This window comes from Patagioenas fasciata, chromosome 3 (genome assembly GCF_037038585.1).
Source record: "Patagioenas fasciata isolate bPatFas1 chromosome 3, bPatFas1.hap1, whole genome shotgun sequence".
Taxonomy (NCBI): domain Eukaryota; kingdom Metazoa; phylum Chordata; class Aves; order Columbiformes; family Columbidae; genus Patagioenas; species Patagioenas fasciata.
The window spans coordinates 77,238,681-77,258,304 of NC_092522.1; the positions used below are offsets into that span (position 1 = coordinate 77,238,681).

The 19,624-nt window shown below is 40.0% G+C and overlaps 1 long non-coding RNA gene across 1 annotated transcript; it reads left to right on the forward strand.

Moving 5' to 3' along the window:
- The first annotated feature begins 123 nt into the window (after positions 1 to 123).
- LOC136099519 (uncharacterized) lies at positions 124 to 13,939 on the forward strand. Its single transcript, XR_010651094.2, has 3 exons — positions 124 to 236; positions 4,592 to 4,646; positions 13,852 to 13,939. It is a non-coding gene; the product is annotated as an uncharacterized lncRNA (long non-coding RNA).
- The last annotated feature ends 5,685 nt before the right edge of the window (positions 13,940 to 19,624 follow it).

Here is a 19,624-nt window from a genome sequence, read left to right on the forward strand (position 1 = left end):
CCACCCCCCCCGGCCGCCCTGTTCTCCAGCGGGGCGGGGCCGTGCCGTGCCGTGGCGTGTCAGTGGCGGCGGCGATAAGCGCTCGTGCCGCGGTCCCTGGCCGTCGCCCGAGGAGGGGGAAGCGGGGCGGGGGGGGGCGGGCGCGAGCGCGAGTGGTGCGCGAGGCTGGAACTGAACAGTCAGCGGCCTGCGCTCGCGCGGAGCGGGAGGCGGGCGCCTCAAGTCTTCACACACAGGTACCGCACGCTGTCCTCGCCAGCCTCGGCGGGAGAGCAGTAAACAAGCCCCTGGCCCCGCTCCCAGGAGGTGTTGGTTCCCCGTGAGACGGGGCAGCTACACCCAGCCGTGTCCCGCTGCGGCCGCCCTCCCTGGGCAGTCGTGAACTGAGGGAAAACTGAGACTTCCCTCTCCGGCGGTCTGCTGACAACAACCAAACAGAGGAAAAAACACCCCAAAACGTTGAGCGAGAGGCGGCTCCTCCGCGCCGCCTCCTCACTCCCCCCGCGCCCGCGTGGACAGCCGATGCTCTCCCCTCACGGCCGTTGTTCGGCCCTGCCCGGCGCTCGCTGTCCCCCGGGGAGGTCGCCATCGCCCACTGTCCCTCTCGAGGGCCGGGGGAGGTTCGGACTCGGGGCTGTCAGTCCTGGTAAGGGGACGCCCTGCTCCAGGGCTCTCGGGGTATCTGCTTTCCTCAGGGAGCTGCTCTCCAGGACAGCTCTCCACCTCCCCATGGCCACCCTTACACTTGGGCCGGGTGACCGTGGTGAAACCGTTTCTCCCAGATTTTTTTTTTTTTTACAAAGAAAGAGAAAATACTGTACTTGCACACTTCATGAAATCGTAACCGCTTGCACAGAGGCATCAACTCTTGACCTTTCCTCCCCACAGCCAGCGAAGTGAGAGAACCGGGAAAGCTGAGGTCATGAGTGTTAAGCCACAAGCCTTTTGACTGGTGATCCTGCTTCCAGACTCTCAAGTGTTTACCTGTTGATGTGTTTGGCAGCTACTTACGCTTTAAGCAGCTTGGGCCTGATGAGGAAGAGGGGTTTCTTGAAAGAAAATCAGCAGATTAAATCTGGATACTTGTTCCTCCTCACGAGACCTGGAAGGCTCAAAGCATCCTGTTACGTTTGTATGCCATCCCCATTTCTTCCATCAGAACTTGGGCTGCTACTACAATATCTGTTGCGCCATCCAATTCCCTTCTTGCTCCTTTTGTGACCCTGAATCACCTTCTCCTGCCTACCTACCAGTGGCTGCATGGCAAAACAAAACTTAGTCTGAAATAAAGCCCAGATTCTTCAGACCATGCCTTGTTCAGCACAAATTACTCAGTCACTCTCCACTTGAAAAGTAATAGGTAAAGGAAGAAAGTCATATAATCACATAATGAAAGCCTGTGTAATAATGCACGTTGCATGGGTGTCAGGTTTAAGAATGCCTGGCTTTTAGAACTATTTGAACTTTGGATTTTTAATTTTGCATTTTTAGTGTCCTCCAATTTGTCTTAAAATAAGATGGTTTTTAAAAGTTTACAAATAGGTTTATGGTAAAAATGAAGTGCATTTTATAGAAGCACTAATCTTGCTGCATACTCCCTTTGTCTGGCTAGCCATGTCTATCTAAGTTAAACATAAAACTGTTGCATATACACATAAAACAGCAGCAGAATATGTAAAAAATAAAAGCCCATAACAAAACACATGATGGCTGTATGAAATACATAATCATTGTCAAAGCAAAGAAAGCACTTTTGGCCAAGCATTGAAAAACACATCTGTTCCCCCCAAGGAACAAGTTTTAATGCTTATGAAAAACCCCAAGCCTATCATAAGCTCAGAATACTTCATAAGCAATTTAACATGCAAAAGCTAACACTTCACCTTCTGCACTCCAGCAAGTCTTTGTCCAGAGGCTGCTGTACAAATCTACTGAGCTTTCTTACAATAAATCAGGCTTCATCCACGACAATGTAACAGCTTTGAACAGTTATGACAGAGTGAAACTTTTTTGGAACCTGATTCAATCTTCATAATCTTTGTTAGGAATTATTAACTTAATTAAACTTTTGGTTGTGTAGGAATGAACAAGGACAAAATCCAAGACTGGATCTTAATATGACTGATCAGAAGGGGCCCAGTGCTGCAAGCTCTTAAAGATATTTCTAACTTTTATTTAGAGTCCTTGTCTTAACCTTCCTGAATCAGGGGCTGTGAACTGTATGATAGATGGTCAAAATAGCTTAAGGGAAGCTCTATATATTTTTTTTTCTGGTTTGGACAGCATTCAGCTAAGCACAAGACCAATTCCTTCTCCACATGTGTTTCAATATAATGTTTATGTACTACAGTTTCATTTCCCTCTTTCCCATAGACACTGTCAATGGCCCCCTCTCCCTTTTTAAGATAAAGGATATTGTGTGCAACTTTTACTTCTTGACATTATTTAAAGTAGATTCTGGCTCTTAAGTGTTTCTTTTACTTTGATTAGTATAAAATAACTATTTTCCTTTTCTTCTCACATTATTGGGAATGCAGACTCACAAAATCTGATTCCCCAGCACATACGATTTTTATAAATTTGATGACTGAAACTATTCTGCATGTTCCTTCAGTATTCTGTCTTGTATTGTCCTCTTGCTATTTATTTAAACAAAGAAAAAAAAAAGTTTATCAAGAAGCAAGGGCATATAGGGCCTCCTATTACAGGCTCTTTTTAGAAGCCTTAAGCAGAGATCTAGGAAAACTTTGTACCTTTTTGTTCCCTAGTACACTCTGCTTGTGTCGAGAACTAAATCTCTTCCCTTTCAAGAGAGGTCTCTTGAGAGCTCAGCTATTTCCCTAGTAGTTCCCAAGAACAAGAACAATAAAGTCTCACTCTTCATAGTCATACTTTTTTCAATCTCCACCTTCCACAGAAAATGTACTTTGCAGACAGAATATGGGCAGGTTTGACTTCAGTTGATTTCTAAAGTTTTTGTAACACTGACAACTCACAAAAAAAAAAAAAAGCTTTGTCATTTAAATTCTTGCTACCCTTGGGACTCTGTTATTTGAACCTTGCATTTTCACAAGAAAAATAGTTTAAAAAAAAGGGGGAATAGAAAAAACATGGACATGAGACAATTGCCATAAAAATAGTGAAAATGAAGAGATTACAGACTTGTATACAGGTAACTGTATCCATGTCAGCTAAATTGTTAAGAGCAAGCAGAAAAAAATCATATAACCAACACCAAAACAGAGAAGAAAGTGAAAAAAATCAGCTGAGAACAGATAAGCTGAGAAATGTGATGTGAAAACCACTTTGTTTTGGTCTAAGATTTGTTCCTGTTGATAGTAATTTACTTATTTTACATGTTTTATTAGTACCCTACGGCTGATAAAACAAAGAAACAGCAGTTGTGCATACAAAAGATATAATGTTCATGACAGACGTCTGCTGGGGTGATACTGAGGTTATGCCTGGTTTAGGACCACTATATAAAATGCCAGTGCCCAAGTGGGAATTTGCTTGGCCTTTTGTGGACTCTCAAAAGCAAAAGACCAGGAAATGGCATCTTCTGAAACACTATTAAAAATTCTAGCCAGCTCCCTATTGACATTCACTCACTTTCTCACAAACTATTGAAAATAGATCAATACTTCAGTAGGTCTCACAGGCAGCATTTTCTTCAAGCGTAAGGAATGTTTCAATTGCTGACTACTTTAGAAAAAACAACCCTATAATTCAAGTATGCTGTTAGTGACAATTCAAGACGACTTTTTCCATAAATCATTTATTTGTAGAGCGTTTCAAAATTATGAAATGTTCTGCAAAGGTAAAGTGGACAGGATGCCAAGCCTGAATAGTACATGTTCAGAGAGTTTTAATTCTTCCTTCTTCTGTTGACCTGATTAGAATTTTTACTCTGGCATGCCTACATCATCCAGCAGGAAAAAAAAAAAAAAAATTTAAAAAAAAAAAAAAATCTTTAGTAGAATGCCTACATTTTTTACAAATTTGCAACAAACGGTCTAATAGATGCAAAACCAAGAAAGCTAAGCACTGTACAGAGAGGACATGGGGCTAACACAAAATTATGTGACCACTTATACTAGTGCGTGCTCTTAACAATGAAACCTTCTTGTTGTTTAGTTTTCAGCTAGATTTAATAATGCACCTATTCAACAGAAGGATTTGGCCTTAAGTCAGAAAGATGAGATAAACAGGATAACCATTAAAACACAAAAACATATGGTATCACCAACTGTGTGAAGATCAACATTAGATTAAATCCCATTCAGTAAGCAGTGTTTATGCATCTCTCAGCCAGACAGGATGTGCTACTGATGTTTCAGACTGGGCTGCAGCTGAGTAGCATGAAGTACAGGGACTGCATCTCGCTGCTGAAGCAAATGAGTCACATTTTCAAAGATAAAAAGCACAGATTTTACTTGCTTAATGTAAAAAGCGTTGGGAGTGTCTAACCTTAGGTTTAGCATCTGATAATACCTGCAATAAAAGTTTTCTAAAACACTATTAGTTGTCAAGACATAGGTCCCCTCCTACGTAACGAATAGCTAGAAAATTTTCTTTTTTCTGTTTGAAGGAGCAAGAAGAATGAGAAAGAGAGCAGCTTAAATGTCTGACTAGTGAAGCTGAGGGTAAGCAACATATCCAATTCCCACTTTTACAGCTACTTAAAACAGTTCTAGACTTAACATTTTCCTCTTTTAGGTTCACCTAAAGCATGGGTTATGGCTTAGGTCTGGTTCCTATACGAATTTAATTCCATTTTGTTTGGTTTTTTTTTCAATGATGTGTTGGTGGAATTTGACAGGTCATTACCTGGCACGTAGTTAACATATCCCTGCTATTACTAAAGGCGAGCAAGTAAAAGAAAGTGATAGTTATTAGCTGTAAAATCCTGGAGGGGGGGGGTGGGAAGAAATAAAAGAACTGTAAAATCCCTCCCTGCAAATCTCCAGTTACACAAAGCTAAGTTTTTGATGACGCTTTTAGTGTAGGATTCCTGTAGCCTACCTTGTCTCTGTCTCCACTTGAACATCTGATTAGAGCTGGTCATCTACATAGTGTGGTGGGAGCGAATAGGGAATTCCAGGGGACAAATTACTTTAAACATTAACATTTTTGATGAGATAAGTGATATTAAAGGAGCCCAGATGACTAGCTTAGATATACATGTGAGAATTCTGGGCACCTAAAATTTGGTGAAATTAATCCTACCCTCAGATATTAAGTTGAGGAACATAAAATAATTTTTATTCAGACCCTAAACATGGAATTTGAAGCATTGTCCTAGCATGATCATTCACCTCCTTCTTGGCAGCGAACTAACACCGTTGGCAACATTCTCATTCAGCTTCAAAGTTAACATTTCTTTCAAATGAGGAGGAACTGCTTCAAGACATTGGTTTAGGCTGTCTTCAGGCTTGGTTTGGTACCACTATCCATGTCAAGTAGTTCATATTGTGTCCATTATCATAAGATCTAAGCACCACAAAGTTCCTTCCTTCTTTTATATGGACCAGACCACCAGACCACCTTTGCAGTCTCAATAACTCAATTTTTTTTTTCAACAAAAGTCTGGAGCATCAGGAAGCAAATGTTTTAGCAAATAACCCAAATCTGCTTGTTGTCTCGAAGCAGATTTTTGTTATCTGCTCAGTTGCTATTTGATTGACTTTTCAGGTTGCAAAAAGCCCAAAAAGCAAAGAGCTACTACCTCCACCAATACAACCTAAGTCACAAACCACCAAGAACAGAAGTGACACTAAACTTGTTTGCTTGCTTTTTAAGAATTCTGATTTCTATTCAAATTAAATTAACTTCATCACCATTTTCTTTTTTTCACTTTGAAAGTGCTTCTATACTAAAGGCCATAGCAAGGGTTAGCAGGTGTTAGTGGCCCCATTTCAAGATATGATTTACAACACTGTCAGCATTTTACTTACTAGATAAACAAAACTGTGTATCTACGTGAGTCAGTTCAAATATTAAGGCATATTAAAACTGTTAACAAAGTCTTCCATGTAGAAAATCTACTTACCTTTGCAAATTGAACGGATTTGTGTCAAAAAATACAAACATTAAAAAAAAATTGTCATTTTAAGGGTAGTATAAGGATACTAAATATATCAAGGAATATTTTCAGGTTGTACACATTCGCATTGAAATACTTAAACTATATAGGACATATTAAATATAGGATAAATCACTTTATACAGCATATTACCTTGCTGCTACCACAGAAGAGCTTCGTTTCATTCTACCTACTCTAATCGCAGAGTTGCTTTAATATATAAGGGAGTAAGTTTTTCCTTTTTTTTTTTTTTTTTTATTATTGTGCCAGCTTTAGATCTATTTCTTAAGTATTATCTGAAATCCTGAATTTAAAGTTGAGTATAACACAGTCTGTTGCATGCTAGTTCAGAACAAAATTTACATACTCTTTATGGTTCATCCCATATTCGGTAATATGGGTAAAACAGATTTCAAAAAAGTCATATGGAAATACCTCATTCAGTCTGCAATGACTGTGTTTTGTGAAACATAAGGATAGTTGTCAGTACCATCAATTATCTCCTCTCTCTCAAAAGCAGAACTGAGGTAATCCTTGAACTTACAGGGATTTTTTTTTAAGTTAAATAAATCCCATATAATTGCCCTTCCTCTAAATATGTATTTACTTAACAGCTAAGTAAAAATACACCACTTCCTCAAAAGTAAGCACACAAATAGGCCTTGCACTTTCAATTTTACTCTGATAAAAATCCATCCTTACCAGATGAATGGGATAACCTCCACTTTAGGTATATAAATAAAACAATAGAATACAGAAAAAAAAAATCTATAGAAAAAAAATAATCTACAGTATAACATATGTTCACACTAGCCATCTAGTCTACCAAACAGCTGGTTGTTTATAGTGCATGTGTGCACATACGCAGGCACATCGCAAGAAGAGCCAGAGGCCAAGGATGCATTTGCAAAGAGCAAGTTTTATTTTAGTTACCTCTCTACTGGGGGATCTCCGAAGCCACACCTAAGCTCCCAGGCAGAGGTGACACAAACGGGGACGCAGGCGCTGGTCAGTTCAGCCCTGCTGGAAGATCGCTGGGCCTGCTGAGCTCGCCTGTATTTCAAGGCTTCAGGCAGGCGCAGCCTCCCGCTCTTTCTCACAACAAAGCAGGAATCTCAGACACAGTGATAAGGTGCCCAGAGTTTCTCCCAGGCCTGTGTTATCTAACACAGAGCTTCTACTCATCAAGCACACAAGGTCAGTAAGACAATTAGTGTGATGTGTGTGCTTTTTCTACAGACAGGTGCAAGTCACTTGAGCGTATTTACATTTAACTAACCTCCTCACCAAATCTTCCGCTATATCCCCATACAATGCAGCATTTCCTTGAAAGCCAGATGTATATTGTCCAGATTCAGTAGCTCCCAAGTGCTCTTTGCACTCCCTCTGAAATAGCATTTTTAGTAACTCGAGGGATGCAAATAGACTAAGATTCCTCTCTGGGAAACTTAGATTGCATTCCCTAAGATGGATAAAATTAATAATCAATTTGCTTTATCATCATGATGATCTTCTCAATTATTTAAAAGAAAGACCATTAGAAGATTCTGCATTACAGCAGCATATGATCACAAAGATGCAACACAACAGATGTAGTATCAGTTTTCATGACAAATTATTCAGTATATAAAATACCTAACTATTTAAGTGGTTGTGTCTTACATTTTAGTTACAACAACTTTAAAATTAAGAAAAAGGTGAGTCTCCCCTCCTTTTCTCACCAGGGTGAAATCAAGGTAATCTTATTTAACAGTAATTTTTCCTTGAGACAATATTATTTAAAATTAAATGACATTCCACCTAGATTGTTATACTAAAAGCCTTCAGCTCTTCTAGGCTCTCCAAGCAGCATCTTCTGAACCTTTAAGAATTTGCCAACTGTTCGAATAATATAGTGCATGGAGTATCACCCTTTAAGGGAAAGATTGTGTGCTTGAATTGAACCAAATAAGCAATAAGTTCTAAAACCAAGCCATTTAAACTACATGAATGATTCCTAAACACTTAAAAATCTGATTTATAACCATACACAAATGGCCGTATCGTAGTTCCAAAATTCGATTTTACTGCAGGATACTACTGTGTCCTAACAGGATTTTACAATTAATAAGACCTATCGTGCTACTGACTGGGTATCAAAACTGTGTGCTAGATGGCGTACAATTATTTTTGAGATAAATTTGATATGGAGAATATCATTATTAACCATTAAATCACCTCAGATTTTTATATCACTAACAAAACATGCCTAGTGTTTTCACTAAGAATGTCTCCACTGATATAGGGAGGTGATCTTAAAAATAACCTGGGACCATTTATGTTTACAGAAAGAACTCCCTTTGATCTTAAAGCATTTTGCTCATTGTACTTCTTCAGGATACCTGATGTACTGCCCACCAGTCATTAGAAAAGCAGAAGCTGAAGGACCATAGGCCCTTTCTTACACATATTAACATATGTCCACATGTAGAAGAGGGTTGGATGTTTGTTTTGGTTTTTTTTGTGAATTAGTTTAGTATATCATGGGCACATGGAAAAAGTTGAACAAGAAGAAAAAATTTCTCATATAAGAATTCTATTATATTGTGGAATAACTATGGAGCTTTAACTTCTGTTCATATATGAACTATTGTGGGGTAGCTACAAAGCTTTAACTTCAGACTTTCTTTTACTTTACACAGTGTAATAACTTGCACCAGCCTAACAAATGGGTATAGCTAAAGTGGTTTTAAATCTTAGTGTGGAAACACTTGTTAAAAACTTGCTCACCTGAATACATCCAGTCTCCTATCTGCTTTTCTCCGTTGGAAAAATAGTTATTCTTTATTCAGTGTTGGAAGGGTTGATTCACTCCAATTTAAATATAATTAGCAAAATCGTTATGCAAGCTGAAGTTGCCAGATCTTTATAGCTGGTAGTACCTCAGCCAAAGTACACACTGTTTTCTGTTTCCACTATGACTTTGCAAGGCTATCACCTGGAAAAAGCAGTTTTCTGGTTGTGCAACAAATCCAATCGTAGCCAGGAATTAAAGACACAAATAAAACCCCCAATCTGGTGTTTGACTTCAGCTTTCACAGTAGCACTGATATTTCAGGGTAACCTACATGGGGATTTGAGTACCATTTTTCCTCATTTTGCTTCTCCTGATATGCAAGAGCAATGTGAGCAAGCTAGACTTCCGAGTTTTTCTAGCCAAGATGTGATCTTCTCATAAAGATCAGATGTCAAGCTCATTTTGAGGAACAATATATAAGGCATTAACTGGAAGCACTAATTGTCACAGGTGGGTTGATTTTGGTTCTCTGTTTAGGCATCAATTTGTCGTGGTTGTGTCCAGCTTCAGTCTCCCACGTTTCAAAGACTTTCTGACACAGGTAGATCCAGTGTTCCGAACTCTGGATTTCTCAAGCAAATTGTGAGATACAAATCCTGTGTTTAACCCAGTTTTCACCACTGTGAGTCTCTTCTGTCTCTTACCCCCCAAACGAACCCTCCTAATTACTTCGATAAATTCCTTTTGAGTCTACCGTACTGTTTCCTAATAATGTAGTTTCCTAACAACAGTTTTCAGAAACAACTTTAGTGTTAAAGAAAGTGGCACAGGCTTAGTACAGGAATTTCTTACCCCTGAACATGTAAGAGTTCCAGATTTGTTTGGTTTTCAACAAACTTTATAACATAGGCCCTGTGATCTGCTTCAGCTATTCACCACCAGCACATCCTGGGCTTCCTTTGAGGCCGGAGGCCAGGCAGTCCCTCCAGACTTCCGCTGCAACTGTCTTGTTTCTTTTTTGACAATGAGAGGGCTTCTAACGTGGCATGTCACAGAGCACTGGCCACTAACAACAGAAACAAGGCTGGACATCACAGGCTTCTGGTCTGTCTGCAATGGCTCAGGAAAGGACCTTGGGTTAAGAGCTGTTAATCACTCTCTCAGTCTAGGAATTCATTCTCTCATTACTGTTTGATCATATATCAGTATGACTGGAAAGCAAAACATAATATTGCAGTCAGTCTGAAATATTGAGTGTCTAAAAGTAAACTAGCCTTTTTGGCAGGACCCCAAGTTCCTCTTCCCACCAATTTTCCTTCTTTGCTCCCTTCAGCCCTCAGTCTTACATCAGGGCAACTGAGGTTCGAGCCATGCAAAGCTAGATAAAGCTTGCTTCATATCCTATTTATGTTTCTTGAGATAAAAAGGTCACCAGAGAATGGTTTCACAAATGTTTTCACTCACACTTACTGAAGACTTCTGTACTGCTTTCTGACCAGGTCAGCGTGATAGCTGGGAACCAAACTGTAAAGCCAGCATGGACCTCCTTCATAACCCTTCCTCCTCCCCATATTGGGATTTACCACTCCTGAGCCCTAAAAACTCTCAGCGTTCCCTAAACACCACATTGTAGTTAGCTCTACAGAGCCATTTCATATGGAAAATGGAAGAGGAATTCAGAGAAGAAGGATAATGTCAGTGTATTTGTCCATTAACCACAGTTCTGACTTGTTGTCTTGCTGCCTTTTCACATCATTCCTGAAACATTCTCTGTATTCAGCAAAGGACCTAACCCAAATTTACGTTATTTTCCTGCAGCAGCTTTCTCTGCTAACCTGTTCCAGAAGTTTGTAATTTATGACATATATTATCCTTACTTGCATGTTCTGCTTTTTTTTTTTTCCTTCTGAAGTTAAACAGCTCATTTCCTCTACATCTGTAACAAAATTAGGAAATGCACACATACATTAAATTTTTCTTTAATTTCAACACTCCATGTTGATCAGGACCCTTTGATGTGGCAGGAAGCAACCCAGAAACAATATAGATTTTACAGTACTTTTAAGAAGGGGCCAAAAGTCCCTGTACTGCATGTTATGACAGCATAACAGAGAGTTAAGTGCTGAGTGAACAACTCAGAACAACATTCAGTGCTTTTCTCCTTAATGTATAACAGTGCTTATTTCACAGACTGAGAAGCTCCATACCTGATCTGTTATCAGCTGACAAGAAAGCTGAACTCCATTTCCAGAGGTGTTTTTACACTCAATATAATATTACAGAGACTCATCCACTGCAGATTCCGGTTTCTGAAAGCTTTTAAGGCCACCTAGGGATCTCTTAAAGAGCAGTAATTGCCATCTGCTGGCCAAGCCGGGAATGGTCTTTGTCCACAATTTGTTTCTTCATCTGTAGGGCTAAATTTGGAAATGGATTTGAGCAAAGGACACAGTACAGCCGACAGCTGAATCTACACACTAGGACAGAGGTGTGCACGTACTTCACTGTCTCACGCTGGAAAAAGAGGAGAAAAACTGTAGAGGAGAAGTTGAGTTTGGGGGATCCATGATGTTACTATGGTGTGTTGAAGTGTTGATTTTAAAACAGATAGCCAGCAAAATTATTGTTATCTTCTCATCTGGAAATAAAACTTTAAGTTTTATACTTTTGAGTGACAAAAAGACAGCATAGAGGCAACACCCTTGTTGCTGGGAGAGGAAGGCCAGATATCTGCAAACTTCTGTCTTCTGGTTAGAGAGTCACAGTAATACCTGCGCATTCTCACCCAAAATCCTATGTAGCAAGGCATGCTCTCTCCCTGACTCTCCCCTCTCATCTGCTTTTTTTCCAGCTGTGACTTCTTATCTCCCAAGCCCTTCTGTCTCCAAACTCATTTTGCAATCCACCCCAACTCTGAGTCAAATAATTTCTCCTCATCATTTTAATTCAGAACCCCCATTTTCCTTTTTGTTTTTCCATCTTTCCCTAATTCCTCTTTCTTCCCAAGACTTCCTACTTTTCCCCTACTCTCGCACTCCTTCCCATCCCGAACCTTCCCACCCAAAGAAGCCTCAGTGCAGGCCCTCACATTTGCCCCAGATGCTTGACTTCTCCTGCTCTGCCTCTTCACAACAACCCTACCTCCCTAAAGTCTGGCTGGGACTTTCCACCTCCACAGGAGGTGGAAAGGCATGACAAGTCTTGGGAAGTGCACATACAGAGTAGTTTTATTTGAATACCTCTCTGATAACCACCCATTAGGTGGTAGTAAACAGGAATTGGAGCCCCCTCTCAGCCTTCTTCTCTGCAAGCTGAACAAACCCAGCCCTCCCAAGCCTCTGCTGCTGCAGTATGTTCTCCAGCATCCTGACAATTTTTGTGATCCTCCCTGGGCCCTCTCCAGTTTGTAGATCTTCCTTTTGCTCTGGGATGGCCCAAACCAAACACAGTACTCCAGACGTGGCTCCGTAAGTGTCAGATACGGGGGAATAATCACTTCCCTCAACCTGCTGGCCATGCTTTTGCTAATATAGACCAGTGTGGTGTTAGTCTTCATTGCTGCAAGAGCAACTTCAGATGCCTATTCAGCTGGCTACCCACCAGCACCTTTCTGTGAAGCTACTTTTTATCCTGTGCGTCCCCAGCCTGCACTGGTGCACTTTGAATTTATACAGCAGTGAATTTTTGTACTCTATTTCCCTGCGCATGGTAGGGGGCTTGGAACTAGGTGATCTTTAAGGTCCCTTGCAACCCAAATCATTCCATGATTCTATGATTTTCCTCTTCATAAGTCTTATTTCCCCGTAATAGGTCTTATCATTTGCTTTGCTTTTTGACTGTGAGTATCGGTGTGGTTTTTTACTCTCTAATACAATCACAGGGTCTCACTCCCAAATAGCCATGGTTAGCTCAGAACACATCCCTTTTTAAGCCAATGTCAGGTTTGTTTGTTTGTCATTTGTATGTACCAACACTGAATTTAATTTGAGTGGCATTAAAAATGCGTCTTCAGAAGAATCTTCTGGATATCTTTGCAGGTGGCACTCACCTTTACAACATCAAGTTGTCTGACATTACCAGCAAACTTTGTCACATGTTACCAAACTACGAGCTATGGAAGAATTTGAACATACCCAGTAACTGGGAAATAAAATAGCAGGTTGAATTCAATACTGAGAAACATAGATGTGAAAAAAAAACATTCTCTAGGTACATAAAATAATGGTCTGTAGCATGTTATTATCATTAGAAAGATCACTAGAGAAGAGAGTTCTTGGACTTATTTTGGCTCCCTCTCTGGAAGCAATAACTCCCCTAAATAATACTCTCTAACAGGCACATAGAACGTTAATCATTATTAAGAAGAGAAAATCAAAAAGAAAATGTTGCACATATCAGAATTAGTCATGCAACAATACCTTTGATATTACATCTAGTTTTCTTCTTAGAAAGAATATAACAGAATTAGAAAAAGTACAAAGAGGAAATTAGCACTATGATACAGGTTCTCTATGAAAAGCATTTAAATTGATGAAGACTCTTCAGCTTGGGAAAGAAATGAGTAAGGAAACTGAGTCCTATAAAATCATAATTGGCATGAAACAGGTGAAGGGAAATATTTATCTGCTGAGTCTCAAATAAAAGACCTTAGGAAGATCCAAGAATATGGTCATGCCTCAAGTTTAACCCAATAATATTATGTCACTCATCAAAACTAAATTATTAAACTAATCAATACAATGTTTAAGATGCCAAATTATATATTTAACAAAACAATAGGAAGAGTCATAGAAGAAAGATGTGGTAACAACTGAACAAAACAAACAGAAGATTATCTCCAGCTCAAGAACTTAATGAACTGGAGGTTTCTTTAAACTGGGAAATAATAGGAGATATATTGAAATAAAGTTCTGTTGAGTTTTTCCCTGTTCTCACACTCTTTCCCAAAACACCTGGAATGGAACACTTAATGCTCATTTTAAACTTCCAGGGTGAAGCACAAATGCAGTTCCTTCCTACTACAGATGTTGCTGTTTATTTATCCATATTTGGGGCAATCATATGGACAACCCATCTAGCATGTAAGAGGTGAGTCTTACCTTTGGGAAAGTAACTCTAAATCATGTCCCCTCAGGCGAAAAGCACTCTTGATGTGAATTGAGTGTAGTTGTTTTTTCTCTTGTGACATAGGTGAAAATTTGAAAGTAAAAATGTCAGGGTAAAGCACTGTGCTTCTACTTAACTGAATTTCTTCAACTTACGAAACATTAGCATTGATATGTGCATTACCAGCATGTTATACTGAATATAAAGGTATTAAATGTTTCTGTGGTCACAAAACAACTTTCTTCTGTCCCCAGAGTTTTCATTCAATGGGAAGTTTTGGATTTCATTCTGATTTGGAACAACACAAGGTTTGCAAATGTTGCAATTCCCAGAAATTCCATTTTCCTAACAGCTTGTTCCTCATCATAGACTGACTGTGAAACACCAGTGTGTTTGTCTGGAAAAGGAAGGTTCGTGTCACTTACAAACATTCATCTTGTAGATACCTTTGTTCATACAGCTGCTAATTCTTAGCCATTCCACCAAGATCTCCCCCTCAGCAGGAAGCTGAAGCGGCAATGAGCTCACTTAGATTTTCTGATCCATGGAGGCTGGATCCAACAATTCTTGTATCCCACACCCAAACTATCGATCTAAAACAACAAACTACTTTAATTGCACATGTACTTCTTGGCAAGCACAAAATACGAAAGAGGAATAACGATTCTTCAAACAAAGAAACAGGAATGCTTGTTCTCATTAAGGGTTTCCCTTGAATTTTACTCAGTAGCCATAAGGAACAAGGTTCTCCAGGGCAGACTCTTCTGCAACGTGTGGTTGCAAGTAAACAAAAGCCCTTGAAGGATAAGATCTGAAGGTACCTTGTTTTTTGTTGTTTGTTTGTTTGTTTGTTTGTTTTTAAGGAGAAACTACAGGAATGCAAGAAAGCCATGTTCAGTCTCTGAAAAGCCACATGCTACTTCAGTATCTTAGCGAGGACTTTTTCTTTATACTGAGTTTTTTTGCTATGCCTAGCACAACAGGGTTCTGGAATCCTTCTCAGAGGAACCTGGGTATTGCTGTCCTACAATAAATAAATATTGTAAGCATTTAAAACTTGTTCTTCTTGAACATTGGACTGTGATTTGGATAAGAATAGAAAAAAATTTAAGACAAATATCCAACAAGTCTGCTATAAAACAGACTGTTGAGTAAATATAAAACCAAGAAGCTGTGGTTTGTGATTGATTTGTTTGTTTGTTTATTTTTGAAATAAGTCTCAGTGGGACCTTTTACAAATGGAACATTGCTCATGATCCTTAGGTAGGAATAAGTCAGTTTGTACTGCAACACACTTAGGCAGGCCCATGCAGACAGTGTACATGGGAAGGGGACAGCTTTCCTCTGTGTGCCATGCGGGAAAAGGTCTTAAAGATCTTGTTCCAACTTTGATTTTATTAGTTATGATTCTTTCTCCCCTGCAAAAAACACTTTTCATACAGGTTTCAAAATTGTTTTTGCAGATATGGGTAAGTATGACATAACTTTTATGTCTCCTTTTCCTGTCTTCCAAGTCAGATGTCTAGTTCAATGTCCAAGAGGGAACTTAGAACACCAGAAAGTTTCTGATTTCAGTCATCTGGCTTTTGCTGCGAGAAAACACCTCCGCTAATGCCTTGTCTTAATAGTTTGCCTGTTCTTTCTTAACACTCATTTGTTTTGCTGACAGAGTTAGGCCCATGGAAACTAGCTCTTTACCTACTAGGTTGAAAAGTTCATCCTGTTCTACTTTTTAATAGAACAACAAAACTTTCCTGTAAACTCAGATCCCAGAATCGATTACAAGTCTAGTGTAGCTGGCTCTGACCAAATGCTGGCACCATTTTAATAAAGTACAAATTCTGACAAGTTTTCTCCTTCTTCTCTACTAGAATTTAATGCATATTGTCCTCCGGGCATACCAGTCAGGTAGCAGAAGTCTCCCACCACAAGCATGAGTCTCTAAAGGAACGAGATTTACCCTTGACAGAATCCTCTGCCTGAGAACATAGTTAGGGTAGATTTATCATGTCCTATGCAGCCCACATGCGGAAAAAGCATTTCACTTTTCACTTTTTTATAATATTCCTTTAACTATAGCTCTTCGTTAAGAGGGACAGCTTTGTCTAATGCATTTAAACTTTTCAGTCATTTTACCACATAAGCCACAGAATAGATTTTCTTCCAGGAATTGAGAGAAAAGTAACTGAGAACCTAATCAGCTATTACCTCCTGAAAACAGCAACATGGGTCTAATGGAATTTAAATGAAATTTAAAATATTTTTCATAACTGGAGAAAATAACTAAATCTGTCTTCAAAAATTTGAGGCTCATACTAGGAAGCAATGTTAGCTTTCCAAGCATAACATACCACCATGCAGCATTTCTGATCATGCTTTGGCTAGAACAAGCAAAACTTATTCAAGTTCTTTAAACAAAAGTGTTCAATACAGCTCAAAAAGTCTTATTCATCACCATAGCATCAGAAGGAAAAAAAGCTTGTTGAAAAATCTTCATAGTGGAGAAAATCCTTCCAGCTAAACCAGAAGCTACACAAGGAGTTTTGTCAGAAGGTTGCTCCTGATGGAAAGAAGTTTCTTGAATATTTTTTTGAAGGTTGCCTTAAAACAGATCTGAAGACATTTCTTTGTGTTTTGCTTAAAGTTACACAGATGAATTACTGTCTCGCTTACTACTTACTTACTACCAGGGCTGGGTGGAGCTGGTCTGTTTTTTTGATAGAAATTTCTCAAAATGTATGAGAGGTTTTCTTTGCACAGAAAATCACAAAATGTCAGTGGTTCCACTTAGGCTAGCTTCTTTCTGGCCAAGTGCTGCTGACAGCTGCTCCAGTTCCACCACAGCACAAACTCCAGCCACAGGAAGGTACAGAAAAGCCACCAATGGAGACCACACTGACAGGGAGCTCCTAACTTTCCCATTTTACCTCTGTTCCCACAGCAAATCCCTTCTGAAAACGTCAATTAACCTTCACTGTCACATCTGTAAAATGGGGTTAAAAGTTATCTTCTTCACAGGGAAGGCTGTGATGAAGCTCACTGGCAAATGCAGTTCCCAAAGCCTCTTGTTTATTTTAAGAATAGCCTCAAAACCATAGTAATTCTCAAACTCGGGCACTGTCTTGCAGATATTACTGTAAGCAGCAATAAAGCTGCAGAAGTTCCTTCATGTCTCTCATCCTGTTCCCAGCCTTTTGCTTCCTCTCCAGTGCAGCAGTGTACCACCCAGTTGTGCTGTGAGCCAGATCGGGGAACTGATCTACCTCCAAAACAAAGGGACCCCCCTTTCTTCCCCCCCCCACCTTTTAAAGCCAGTTTACTTCCCTGATCTGGTTGTCAGCCCCACGAACAGCTGCGCCTTTGTAACTCCTTACATCAGCACTGCTGCTGGGCTCCCCACATGGTGTTATCTCTGTTTTTGGGCTTGTGGTTGGTCATGTTTGTTGGTTTTGTTTGTTTGTGGTTTTGTTGTTGTGGGAGGTCTTTTTTTTATTATTATTGTTTTTTTAAGAAATATCATTAGATATGACCGGCTGCCTCAGAGAAACTGGAGAAGGCTAATGGCAGGAAGGGTGGGTATCCCTCTCTTTCTGGAAGAAGAGAAGGAAACGTTCAGCAGTTGCTAGGTCTTTGAATCGTTCTTCAAGTGAGCCTTTCTGCTCAGCCCCAAAGAGATGAGCATCCGGAACACAAACAAAAACCCATCACTCATCAACTGCAGAGCTCACTTGAGTTGAACAGCTGTTTGTTTGTCTTTGTGCTACAACATTCTAGAAGCCCTTAGGTATCTCAGATATGTTCAGAGAAGAAAGGAGAAAAAAGAAGAAAAATAACAAGAAAGCACCTATATACTTCTTTTCATGACACAAAAAGTCAGGCCTGCCTAATATTTCATCCAAATAACCCTAATGAGCAAGGAATTATTCCCATGTGCAAAGTAAGCCAACAGGAGCTGAAATCTATCACCTCTTATGAATTAAAAGCTTATTACTGTTTATTGGCATGCTGCATGTGTACTTTGGAGGGTCTCATTAATTCTTCATAATAACCTGTTTTCAATTTAAAAAATGAAATGGCTGTGATTGGAGGTGAATGCAAGTTCTGCATCGCACTTTTTGCAGCAAGCCATCCCAATACAAACTTCCTGACAGAGCAGATGTGACTGCCCGTCATTTTGCAGTGATGTAGGCCAAACAGCTGTTTACTTATGAGAACTAGGAGAGCTCAGCCTTGCTTAGAGAAACATTTGGTTGTTTGGTGTGAATTTATACTGCTAAATACTTCACATTTCTTTGATGCATTGGGGCTTGTTTCTGTCACACGCAAAAACGTGACACACCAGGAGAGACAGGAGACATTTTACCAGAATCTTTTATTCCCTTTCACTTCTGTGTTCCTTTTCTCAGCTTCTCCCAAAGCAACTTCTGTGCCAAGGAGCTCAATTTCTACTGGAGAAAAACATTAGCAACTTGCAATCCAAACTGAAAAGACACAGCTACTCATGGACTTTTTTGGATTAGGAAAACGGAAACCCTGACCTAGGACAAGGAAGGCGCCTGTATCTGAAAAACATGAAGGGAAGGGAGAGGCTTTAAAACTATCTTTTGGCAACAGCAGATGTCAGGCCCCAGTGCGCCTATCCATGGCTAAAGTAGATAGTCACTGTTGCAGCAATAATTCCAGAGTATAATGCAGTGTCAGTAATTCTTCTGCCTAGAGGCCAGCAGCAACAATCAATGGTTCAATTTTGCAGATTTAAAAAAGAGAGAAATAACACCAGCACCTAAAACAGCCTTAGAATTGATCACACAGGGCTCGGTGCTAAGTGAAAGCCCTTCCACTGTGGCGTGGTGAGCATTGCCTTCTCCATGGAGTGCATATTAACATCAGAAAAGAGAGGCACAAAGACAGATTTTAAATTCAACTTACTTTGCATTGCAGCACTGTATATGTAAAAAATCCAGTGCATCACTCAGACCTTTGCAGGCAATGTAGCACAGGACAAACGTACGTAATGCCCTGGCAGGGGTTAATCAATCAAGGATCTCCTTCTGGGTTTGCTGAGCGAAGCCTGGCATTCCTTCCACTAGCACCAACCAGTCAGTGCTCTTCCTCACATTCTCCCACCTAGGTAACAACTGGAGAAGTGGGCCCACCTAGGTAACAATTGGAGAAGTGGGCCCAGTCAACACGCCTAAAACTCTGGTTAACAGGACAGCTCTTCATCCCATCTGCTCTTTTGATTCTGGCTTCTGACCTCTGGCTTTGGAGTTTGATTCCTGATGCTGAACGTGGCTCTTCATTCCTTGTTTCAGTTTGTCTGGATACTCTCAGTAAACACCTTGCGAATAATTGTTGGTGCAGAGTACAGAAGACAACTAGGATGAGTGACACTAGTGACAATGATATTGTGACAACTATTAGAGCAGAAAGAAGGGATTAACATAACAATCACCAAAAGCAGTAAAGGAGAAGAAACTCAGCTTCTTACCAGCACTAAGAGATGATCTGGACAAACAGTAGGAAATGGGTCAATACAGCTGTGTCTGGTTTGGAGGCTGTGAGAGTGAAGGAAGAGGCGAAAACTGCAGCAATCAAAACAGATGGCAGGGCCCATATGGGTGTAACTAAGGCATCACAGATAGAGTGAGAAATTC